The following is a 12500-nucleotide window of genomic DNA, read 5'->3' as shown; positions in this document are numbered from 1 at the left end:
ACGCCAGCCCCACAAAATGCATTGCAGTTCAAAAGAAAAATGCGTCATTATACTATTCTGTCGAAAAATGTGATAGATGAATCATACTCGAGCATGTCGTTACTTTGATAAATGGGTTTCATGTTTCTCGCGAACAGAGAAGATAAATTGCATTCTCTACATTGCAAATTAAGATCTGCAGATACTTAGATGAGTGCAAAGTTGAAAGTGCATATGTGTTTGTATGTGTGTGTTTTCTGTGTCTGTAGTTGTGTGAGAGAAAGTGTTTGTGTGTGTTTGTAACAGAAAGAAAATATGTGTATTTGTGTATATGTTTGGGTGCGTTTGTATATGTAAGAGAAAAATATTTTTTTTTATGTGTGCCAGCATGTATGCACACGACCTCTATACAAATCCGTGTGCTATATAAACGTGAGTACATACCCAATACACATCTAATTAACCATTACTTTGCTATCAGACATCAATGAGATATTGAAATCCACAGACCAGGAAAACCTCAACATTGAAATTCCTCACCAACGCTTTTCAAGCAAAGCCACACGTAATGACAATATTTATGCAAATGATTATCAAACTTCATCCACAAATGCTGATCAGAAAATATATACAGAATAGTATGATCATTAGCGAGTGAAAGCGTTTATTTTATTCCTTTTTTTTCCAATGACATATAAAGTGAAATTAACATTTTTATTTATATTTACAGGAATGTCTGTGAATTCAGCCGCCCGGCCATTCTCCCTCGCTCGGTCTGCCGCTGCTACAAGGGTGAGGAATAAGGGTGTTTGGGAGAGGGGAAGATCGGGATTAAGATATTGATGAAAGGAAAAGATTGATGGAATAAGGATAATGACGGGAATCAGGATCATGTACCTGAGGAAATAGAGGGGTAAATAGAAATGAAATAAAGATGTATTAATATTGTTGTTGTTGTCATCAATGTTATTAATATTATTGTCACTATTGTTATTATCATTACCGTTATTATTATTGTTATAATGTTAGTATTATCATCTTTATTGTTATTATTATTACCAAAATCATTTATGTCAATACCATTATCGTTACCAATATCAATATTATCATTATCATTATTTTTATCATTATTATTATTATTATTATTATTATTATTATCATTATTATTATTATTATAATTATCATCATCATCATCATTTATGTCATTGTTATTATCGTCTCATTATTATCATTATTATTGTTATCATCACCAGCATCATTATCACTATCATCAGTATTATCACTACTGTTATCACAACTGATGTCATTATCATGTCACTATTACGGTTGCTACTATCATTAATATCACCATTATAGTCATTATTATTAACATTATTATCAGTATTAGTAGTAAGAGTATCATTATCCTTGTTATCATCATTATTACTACTATCATTATTATTAGTAGTAGTAGCAGTAGCACTACTCTGATTATTGCAATTATTAACAGCAATAGACACATCCCGTGCTCTCTAAATCATTCACAACATTACATTATTAACACACCATTTGAACAGTTTTCTTCTTGCTGATGTACTGGCAATCAAAAACAAAGGAAGATCATTAACGGGAGCTTCTGGAACAAGAGTCAATCACCGTCATTAGTCAAAGAAAGAGCAATTAAACGACAGAAAAAGTCGTTATCCCTGCGCTCTCTGTTCTTAATGGCGGTTTCGGTCCACTGGTGAAAATGGGCGCGGGAAAAATGTCGAGGAATAGCTGCGAGTTAGACAAAAGGGAAACAGATAGAGGGGAGGAAAGGAATACAGAGGAGAGGGAAGGAGGGAGAGATAAAGGAGAGAAGAAGATTAAGGGAAGGAAAGGAGGCAATAGAGAGAAAAATAACAAACGAGAAGAGAAGAGGCTAAGGACAGAAAAAGAAACAAAAGGCAAATGTACGTGAGAAGATGAAAAAAATAGTGAAAGAGGATAGATAAGAGAAGAGAGGCATATAATAGGAGATGAAACAAAATATAGAATTGTAAAAAAGAGAAAAGCGATAAAGAAGATAATGGGACAGAATGAAAAAATATATATATATATAAACCACACAAGCGTCAAGCATCTGTTATATATTTATAAATACCTAATTATGATAATATTTCTTGATACCTATTTTTGACCATACCGATTTCTAAACATCAATTCTAATACCTCGATGTAAACATTATTTTTAAACCTACTTATAACCATATTTTTCATACTCACTCAAAAATATTTGATCCCTTTTTATACCGAAGAAAGATGAGGTAGAGAGAAACGAAGGCGTAAGTTTTTGAAATACTTATTACCTAGTCTTGAACTTCCACCATATTAATGATTCTAAGAACCTTCATTACTATCACTATTAGAATCGTTTACAATATCGTCACCGCAATAACCCATTGCCATCACATTATTTTCACACGAAAAAAACTCATCACTCATCAGAATACACCAACACCACTAGAAATGTATCCCACACAGTCACTGCAAAAAAAGTAATTTTCATCATAATATGATTTCAATCAGCTCACTATCATCACAAGAAGTCTCACTATCACTTCACCATCACACCAAGGTAAAAGAAACCTCATTAAATCCCCAAATCACATCTAAGCATAACTTCACCATAACTTCACCATAACACCACCATCGTCAGCAGGAACCTCACTAACTCCAAAAGTCACAACACCTAACCATAACATTCACCAACACTGTAAAAAAAAATGTTTATATCCCATCTACACCATATTCACTGTACATTGGGAACAGGATGATTCTTTCAGGATTATGGGTTGGTTTCGAAGTCTTGAACAAAAAAGGTTTGAATTTCGGTTGCGTTTTGATCATTTTGGTTTTATCATTTTGTTGCTCATATTATCAATGTAATCGTTATGGGCAGTATCATTATCATTATTATTGTTATTGTTGCTGTTATCATTGTCATCATTATTATTATTATCATTGTCATTGTTGATGTTATTGTTATCATTATGACTATCATTATCATTGATATTATTATCATTATCATTGATATTATTATTATCATTATCATTTATATTATTATTATCATTATCATTATCATTATTATCATTGTTATCATTAGCATTATCACCATTATTACTATCAATATTCTTGTCATTGCTATTATTCTTATCATTCTTATTATCATTATCTTTATCATCCTTATTGTTATTATTACGATCATCATTATCACATTTATCATCATTAAGGTAATTTTTATCATTATCATTATATCCTCATCATTGATATTGTTAGTAATATTACTTTTATTTTTTAATGATTGTAATCATTGCTACTACACTCATATTATCCTAATCATTAATATGTTCATCATAATTATTGCAATTATTATTATAATCATTATCAATGTTGTTGTGTTTTTTTTTTCTTTCTTTCTTTCTTTTTTTCTTTTCGCTCTCCCTGTTCTCTCTTCTGCCTTTTCCTCTTTTTTTTCTGTGTTATTAGTGTAATATTTATTAGCACTTATGTCTTCTCCCTCTTCTCTTCCTATTTTATTTTATTTCTCTTTCATTCTTTCATTCTTTCATTCTTCCGTTTTTCATTCTTTTTCTTTCGTTCTCTCTCATTCATTCTTTTATTCATTCTCTTTCATTCTTTTATTCTTTCCCTATCCTTCTTTTATTCATTCATTCTTTCTCACTCATTCTTTCAAGCTCTTCTTTTTGTTCTTTTATTCTTTCTTTCTTTCATTCTTTCTTTTTATTGTAACTTCTATTTCCGTTTCCAGTGAACACTAATACTCGACATATTTTTTTTTTCTTTTTGTTTTTTTCCTTTCCATTCCCGTCTTTACTTCTTTTATTGCTTTTCCAATAATTATTTTCCAAGATTTTCCTTTCGCTTCCTTTCTATTCCCTCCAAATTCTCGTTTTCTTTGAGTTCGTTTTCTCTTTTATTTCTTTTAGTGTTTTCCTGTGTATTGTTATTTTCTTTTTTGTTACGGTGTATGAGAATGTGTGTCTATTTCGTTTTATAATACAATTCTGTTTATATAGATAAATGGGTAGATAGAGAAAAAGGAGAGTAAGAGAGAGTAGGAGAGAGTAAGAGAGAGCGAAGGAGAGAGAGAGAGAGAGAGAGAGAGAGAGAGAGAGAGAGAGAGAGAAAAAGAGAGCTCTCTCTCTCTCTCTCTCTCTCTCTCTCTCTCTCTCTCTCTCTCTCTCTCTCTCTCTCTCTCTCTCTCTCTCTCTCTCTCTCTCTCTCTCTCTCTCTCTCTCTCTCTCTCTCTCTCTCTGTTATTCTTTCTCTTTCTCTTCCTCTCCTCTTCCACCCCTCTTCCTATATCTGTAATCCCAGCAGCTTCACCGCGATCCTTTGCACATATTGATCTGTGTTGACCCTTCACTTGCATAAGGGATCTGCCTCTAGGATTCAGCCCTTACATTCATTGGTTATCTCTGTGTCTCTGCCTGTCTCTTGCTTTCTCAGTCTCTTTTTGTCTCCGTCTGTCTGTCTCTCTCTCTCTCTCTCTCTCTCTCTCTCTCTCTCTCTCTCTCTCTCTCTCTCTCTCTCTCTCTCTCTCTCTCTCTTCCTCTCTCTCTCTCTCTCTCTCTCTCTCTCTCTCTCTCTCTCTCTCTCTCTCTCTCTCTCTCTCTCTCTCTCTCTCTCTCTCTCTCTCTCTCTCTCTCTTTCTCTCTCTCCACGTAATGGCTACTCTGCTTGGTTTGTTTGGATGGGAAAGGGAATCCAGCGATCAGCTGTAAGGGCTTAGTTGATGAGGAAGTAAGATACAGCGCGGCTAGATAATTGATTCCAGTGGATGTCTTGATGGAAACAGTGAAGACGCGCGAGGGACTAAGAGTTCGTCCGGCCCTACCCCATTTTGGGATAAAGCCTCTACTCCCGCAGAGGTCTGACCCATGAAGGATAGACTTGAGAGGGGAGTGTGTCCCGATTGGCGGTCATGGGTGAATTGTACCTTGATAGCCGGATTTGCGTGAAGTTAGCCTGTCTTGACTGCAGCCAACAAAGTAGCAAAAATTATGACCTACATCAGCAGTGTGGCATAGGTGCTTTGCTTTGCGCCGCCATCTTGAAACAGGATATGAGAGATTAGATACCCTGTTTCACTGGTCTTATACTCCGCTATCTTCCCCCTTTGATTAACGTTCCACATGTCCCTTGCATGTTTTGCTTTTGCATTTTATCATTTCTTCGTTTGTTATTTCGTGATATTGTTCTAGACGTTTCTTCGATTTGCGTGGCATATGGTTTGTTGTTGTTGTTTTTGCTGTTCTCTTTTCAAATAGATTTCTCTCGTGGAGTCAAAGAATCAAATAGTACTGTGTTGTTGTTATTGCTGTTGTTTTTTATTTGCTTTAACTGTTTAACCGTAATTTCACTTTTTAGGAATTCTTATGCCTCCTGTTCACCTTTTTCATGTTTTCGAATTATCTTTTAGTTTAGCTTTTTTATCACATTTTTCTTCTTGTGCCATTGTCTTTTACTTTAGCTTTTTTAACACATTTTTCTTTTGGCATTGTCTCCACTTTTTTTTCCTTTTTGTTCTTATTCTCTTGAACACGCTCCCCTCGTCAGTTTAAATCTCATAGATACATTAAAAGATAATTTTGAAGAATATTTAGTCTTATCCTTCTTAGCGATTAATCATTCCTCTACCTTTTCTTATCCTCTTAGTCTATCTCTCTCTTTCTTTTTCTTTCTCACTCTCTCTCTCTCTTTCTTCTCTCTCTCTCTCTCTCTCTCTCTCTCTTTCTCTCTCTCTCTCTCTCTTTCTCCCTTTCTCTCTCTCTCTCTCTCTCTCTTCTCTCTCTCCCCTCTCTTCTCTCTCTCTCTCTCTCTCTCTCTCTCTCTCTCTCTCTCTCTCTCTCTCTCTCTCTCTCTCTCTCTCTCTCTTTCCTCACCCACCCCCAATCCCCCCTCATCACCCCCACCCCCGTCACCCCGCGGCGAGAATAACCAAGGTCCAGCTCCTGCACAATCTTGCATCTCCAGTTTCCCTTGCAACTCTGCTTCTCCAGCGCCATCGCCGACAGGTACATGTACTTCCGGCGCTAATGAACCGCTGCGTTAATTAATGAACTGGCTTGCGCTACTTGTTAATTGGGAAATCCGTAAAGAGCGAGAGAGAGAGAGAGAAGAGAGAGAGGAGAGGGAAAGAGAGGGGGCGGGGAGGAGAGGGAGAGAAAGAGAAGGGAGAGATGGAGTAGAGAAAGATGGAGAAGGGGAAAGTGAAGGTGAAGGGACTGAAAGATGAAGAACGAAGAAGAGGGAGAGAGAGAGAGAGAGAGAGAGAGAGAGAGTCAGACATACAGAGACAGAGACAGAGAGAAGATGAAACAAGGGAAAGGAAAGTTATCCCGCCTGACCAATATCACACTCTTAGGAAAATCCTTGTAAATCCTGCCATATATCCTCCACAAATGAACTAATCCCATGGTATGTGAGTCTACCATGAATGGCGTGTTAGAGCATTGTATATCAAGGTGGCATAGTATTACAGATGCATCATGAGCTGTTTAATAACGGCGTTATATTTATTGGTGTTATGTCATAATCCTTTTTAATTCATGCCTTCATGTTTACTTAACCTTAATGATTTAAGGTTATAGTTACTCCTCACTTTCCTCTTGATTTTTCTTTTCATATTTCATCTTTTCTTATATTTCTTGCTTTCTTTATTTCCCTTTTCATAGTTTGTTTTTCCATAAAGTGTTTATTGGTTTCATTATGATTTACAGTACATAGTTGGTTTAAACTTTTCCTCTCCCCTCTTCTCCACGTCTTACTCTTCTCGTCTTTCTTGTATTTCTCTTTTTCCTTTTTCTTCCTCGTTTTTCTTTTCCTCGCCCTCTTTCATCCCCCTTTACGTTTCTCTTCTTCCTCTTCTTCTTTCTTTATCTTCCTCTCCTCCTCCTCTCTCTTCTGCTCCTTCTTTTCTTCTTTCTTCTATTTCTCTCCCTCCTCTCTCTTCGTCTGATCCTTCTCTATCTTTTTTTTTATCCTTGCCCTTGTTTTTCTTTTTCATCAATCTAGTTTTTAGATTCCTGAAAAAAACGAATGGTATTTAATGCAATTCCACTCTTTTGCCTCGTGTATCATGATATTCAAAGAGAGAGCGCTGAAAAATTGCCAAAATATGTATTTGATATGCTCAAAGGCACAAATTATAAACAAAGGCATGTGGAATATTCTATTTTCTTCAATGCTGGTTTAATATCAACATATAAAAGATATAGGGCATATCAATGCCGTTACTTTAGGAGATTTAAAACTCGTAAAACGAGGCGAGAAGAGTTTTCGTATAGAACTATATATAACTATGTATAGCAATTAATTAGGCCACTCCACCATAGAGCACTATGGTTTGTGATGGGTACGTAAAAACACATAGCGAAGATCCAGGGGATGTTAATCACATTAATGACATTACTATTTGCTTAAAATGATACGTATGATGAGACAAAAACAATATCAAATTACAAATCCTGTAGTAATCATGATACCAGTAGCATGTCACAGTAGACGTGTTTCAGTAGCCGCTCCGTAATCCCTCTTGCACATAGTCCATCCGATTTCTTTTTGACAAAGTATCTGAAACTCGCTTTAAAGACCTTGCGACAAAGAGCTTTTTTTCATCTTCGAGACTCTTCACAAAGACTCCGGGCTGAACACACTCTCCAGTCTCCCTCGGTGTGAAGCGAAAGCGTATTTTTCATCCATATTTTTGTTGGGATCGGGTAAATGAGAAAGAGAAAGTGGGAGGGAGAGAGGGACCGGGAGCGAGGGAGGGAGGGAGAAAGAAAGAAAGAAAGAGAAGGAACGAAAGAAAGTAACAAGAGAGAGATAGAGAGAGGAAGGGAAACAGAGAGAAAGAGAGAGAATGGGGGTATGAGAGGGAAAGAAATAGAATGAGGGGAGGAGGGAGGGAGGTAGGGAGAGGTAACCGAGAAAGGACTGGGAGGAGGGAGGGACAGAGAGAGAGACAGAGAGAGAGAGTCGCTTTTGATTGTTGGGAGCAGGTACTAGCACATAAGATTTTGCTTGTTTTATTAGGGAATTATTTTTCACAGTATGTGGTGCCAAGAGAGCGATGGGCAGGTTTGGTAGCGTGGGGGCACTGGCGTCCTTGGCGCGGCAGAGATAATTTTTCTGCGGTCGTAGCATGCGGACTGAGAGGGCAGGGCGCTACGGTCCTTGCCCGGAGGCGACAGGTCAGTAGGAATTTCCCTCTCCTACCATGGCTGCTGCCGCCCTGAGAGTGCTTGACCTTTTGTATGACCTTAGGTCGGTCTGGTTAATTAGTCCCGCTTTCCTCCTAGAGGATAAGAATAGAATCATGACCATGTAGTGATCACATGGAATGTCATCATCGCGATTCGTTATCCTGGAAATCTCTGACATATCTGACATCCGCTACCTACTGTCCAAGTCGACCGCCATTTGCAAATAAATATAAATGTCATGCATGTCGTCCTCCAAGGACAAACTCCTTCGTCCGTCGGGGATCTGCTGACCCAGGTTGTCCTCCAACTTGGGTGGGCTGGTTTGGGATATTCCAACTCTGCACGCCCTCGTCTCACGTCCCGGATGGCGGCGGGTTGTGCTTCCGGTTCTATTCGATGTCTAAACTTCTCCGACTTCAGCCCTTTTTCCGCGTTGTTTGGCTTAATAACCTCATACATACAGGGCCAACGAGAGGGAAGAAAGACGAACAGAGAGTGAGGGAGAGGGAAGTGTATATAACTAAAACGTTTTTTCTTTGAATTTGCAGTTTTTATGTCGATATTCTTTTCAATAGAAATAGAAAAAAAGGTAGAGACCCGCAAAGAACATCTTGAACTACAAGCTTTTTCAGATAGATAAAGAGGATGATTTAGGAAGACGTCAATGCCAACCACAGAGGTTTATTTGAACCATTGAAAGTCTCAGAATAAACAGAACAGAATTCTACAAAGCAACAGAAATACTGTGTAAGTAACTATCCAATTTTACTCCAACAAACCTAGGGCGATGAGTGAATTGAGTGGTATCAAGTCGTCCTACTGAATTGCATTACTGAATTCATTTATTCGTTTTACATTATGACACAATAGTTACTGTGTCAAGTGTGTTTGTGAACAGAAGTGTGAGGAGAGTTAATGTAAGAGTAAGAAAGATAGAAGGTGAGTTTACAATGAGTCCGTGAAATTTCATGTAAGATGAAAAGAAAATGAAAGTAAGTGTATACAAAGTGTGAGAGTGAATGCAAGTGTAAGTAAAATTAATAATCTCGAGTTTGCATGGAGTAGTTTCTTCAAAACAATCAAAGAAGCTAATAAACAGAATTATAATACTAGTAACTGGGTAATAATGAGGTAGCACAAAATATCATTCATATAATATATGATGAATCTGCTCTAAACACAAGCGAATAATCTTATAAATGGTGAATATTGATGATGATGAAATTGATCCGAGTCGGGAATATTCGAAGCACTGATTTACCCGTCGGATAATTGGCTTGCAGCATATAAAAAATGGCTTACTCCAACCCTTTGCATCTCTGTGCTTTCATTTGGGAAATGTTTTTTACTGCTAAATTGCGTTAATGCTTCGACGAGAGAGTATCTTAAAGCTAATTTTATATCTTTAGCCAATCGAAAGCATGAATAAAGTTCGAATCAGTCAATTTAGTGAGACCAATTCAATTAGACAAATTCCGAAATTGCTGAGATTTAATTTATAACTTATTAATGAGAATAAAAAAGAGAAAAGCATTCTTTCCAAAATGCTATAATCTCTCTCACCACAATTGCGAATACTAAACACCCCAGGTATATGGCATCTTGTTTGTGCAACGAAACCCCTGGAGACACGTTGGTCTTCAAGATGGCGGTGTCAGGACATCAGGGATGGCAAGCGTGGTTTCACAACATATAGAGACTTTGCTTAAGAAAAAATATCAAAAGCATATGACAGCTTTGACTCCGCTTTCTAACAATTCAGAAGGTAGGGGGGAGGGGGTATACGCGCATGGTGGAGGGGTAGGTGAAAGTTCTAACTACGTGGGGGGGGGGGAATATTTATGACATAAATTTTCCAAAAATATTTCACAAACTTTAAGAGATCACTCATGTTGCTAACATTTGATAATTCAATATAATGGTTAACAAATAAAAAGAAAAAAATAAGTAAATAGAAAGACTTGTAACCTACGAAATTACTTTTTCTTAATCACTTTTACAGCAAGCTTGATTATCCACTTATTGAAATAATTAACTGAATACATCAATCACAGATAAGAAAGTCATTACTTATGCTAACAGAACCATTAAAAAAAACACTTTGCTTAAGGGCTCGTCCATACTGAGCTTCATGTTGCACAAACATGTTAGTGGTGGTGTTGATTGTAGTGTTAGAGGCGGGCTTGTCAACACGCCGCGTGCCTCGTGCAATAAGGCAGTGTCCATCGTGACGCAGAGGGTGAAAAATCACGTGGTGTCCTACTCTCCTCAGGATGGCGCCTATAGAGCGGAAAAGGAGCAACACTCGCATTTATAGGGTGGTGGCAGATGGCATGAGGCACAGTGAGCACAGGGCTTATCACACTAGTTTATTTGCACTATTTAACACATAAGCACACATATATAAAGGAAAAATAAGAAAACAGAGAATAGAAAAAAAAGAAAGAGATGCCCCATTTGTATGTATTTACGTTTTTTTAATAGAAATGTCGATCGGAAACATTACTTTTAGTTATTTGCTGTCCGAATGGCAGCATACCCACCGCTCATCACCCGTTTGTCGGTGCATCTATTTCGGTTTTCGAGAGCAGGGAACATTGAAAACAACAAAAGGTTTTCCTTGTTTTTTTGGGGAATGAACTAACATACTACGCACTGGTGCCAAGAGAGCAAGTGGTACTTTGGTGTTGTAGTGGGCGTTGATTCCTTAGAGCGGCAGAGATATCTTTTCTACAGCCGTAGCGGGCGGACTGATCGCTTCTGGCCAGGAGGCGACAGATCAGAAAGAAGATCCCTCTCCTACCGTGATGGCTGATGGCCTGAGAGTGCTTGACCTTTCGTTTGACCTCAGGTCAATCTAGAGGATAAGAATATAATCCTGACCACGTGAAGATCACGCGGAGTATACTCATGGTGATTCGCCATCTTTGGAGTCTCTGAACCCCATTCCCCAGCCCCCATACCACCCAAAAAGTCAGCAAGAATCAAGCAAAAGCAGCAATCACCGCCCACCCCCATTCAACCAAAAAAAAAAAAAAAAAAAAAAAAAAACAGGAAGAGTACCCACCACCCGAAACCCAAAGCAAAGGTAGAGGCGCCTCGTTACTACCGAGTCATTACCGAGGCGTAGTAACTCCTCCCCTCGGCGGTCCTCGATCAATTAACTTCCATTCAGTGTGTCAAGCCACACGGAGGGAGGGACCAACACCACCGAGGTGATAGGAAGGTGATAAGGAAGTCAGAGGGTGAGGAAAGGACGGGGAAGAGGGGGTGGGAGAGGGAGGGAAATGGAAGGGCGAGGAGGAGAGGGTGGAGGAGGAATAGAAGGATGTCGAGGAAGTAGGGGGATAAGGGGGAGAGAGAAGAGGGTTTAGGGGCCAGGAGAAGAAAAATTAGGGGAAGGAGAAGGAGGAGGAGAAAGTAGAAAGAGGAAATGAAGGAGAGGGGGGAGGGCGGAGGAGTTGGGGATAAAGAGAGGAGGAATAGGAAGAGTTTGTAGAGGAGGAAGTAGAAGGATGAGGTGGAGGGGTGAGGAGGAGAGGGAGAATGTGGAGGAGTAAGGAGGAGGAATAGAAGGAGGTGGGAGGGGGGGATAAGAGGGAGGAAGGTTGGTAGATTGAAGAAAAGGAGGAAATGGGATGGGAAGGAGAGAGGGGAGATGGAGATTTAAAGGATGAAAAGGACAGAAAAAAAGAGAGAGAGTTGATGATGACGATGATGAGACAGACAGTGGAAAACAGAAGCAGAGAGAGAGAATAAGAAAGAAGAGAGAGAGGAAGCGATGCTCAGGCAATGACAATATCAGGAAATGACCCGTTGAAAGCGAGGAGAGGCGCTGTGGCGGTGTTTAATAATGATGGAGGAGAATGCGTAGCAGAGAATCCCATAAATGATTGATGATGACAGGAATAATCAGCGATGAGGATGGTGATTGAACATGAGGGAGGAACAGACAATAACTAGAGGCACACACAAAACGCTAACCTCCACAAACGCCCCAAAATTCTTTGTATAGAATAAAAAAATAAGGAAGATTGATGGACAGAGAAAGAGATGGATATATATATATATATTAATATAAATATATATATTTATATTTATATATATATATATATATATAAATATATATGAGTATATATATATATTAATGTATATATGTATATATATATATTTATATATATATATATATATATATATATATATATATATATATATATATATATGCATATATGTATATATGTATATATATATTTATATATGTATATATAT

The 12500-nt window shown here is 38.0% G+C and overlaps 1 protein-coding gene across 2 annotated transcripts in view; it reads left to right on the top strand.

Annotated features, from left to right (window-relative positions):
- The window catches only part of LOC122256689 (octopamine receptor beta-2R), a 172566-nt gene that overhangs the window by 138400 nt on the left and 21666 nt on the right, over nucleotides 1–12500 (top strand). For both annotated transcript variants that reach the window (XM_043021553.2, XM_043021555.2), the window contains exon 2: nucleotides 710–771. The gene's annotated coding sequence lies outside the window, so the exon portion shown is untranslated. The remainder of the gene's footprint in view (nucleotides 1–709; nucleotides 772–12500) is intronic.

This window comes from Penaeus japonicus, unplaced genomic scaffold (genome assembly GCF_977035675.1).
Source record: "Penaeus japonicus unplaced genomic scaffold, GWHDUDI00000001_assembly GWHDUDI00000038, whole genome shotgun sequence".
Taxonomy (NCBI): Eukaryota; Metazoa; Arthropoda; class Malacostraca; order Decapoda; family Penaeidae; genus Penaeus; species Penaeus japonicus.
The sequence above is the reverse complement of the archived record's forward strand: the minus strand, read 5'-3'. Positions and strand labels throughout refer to the sequence as shown.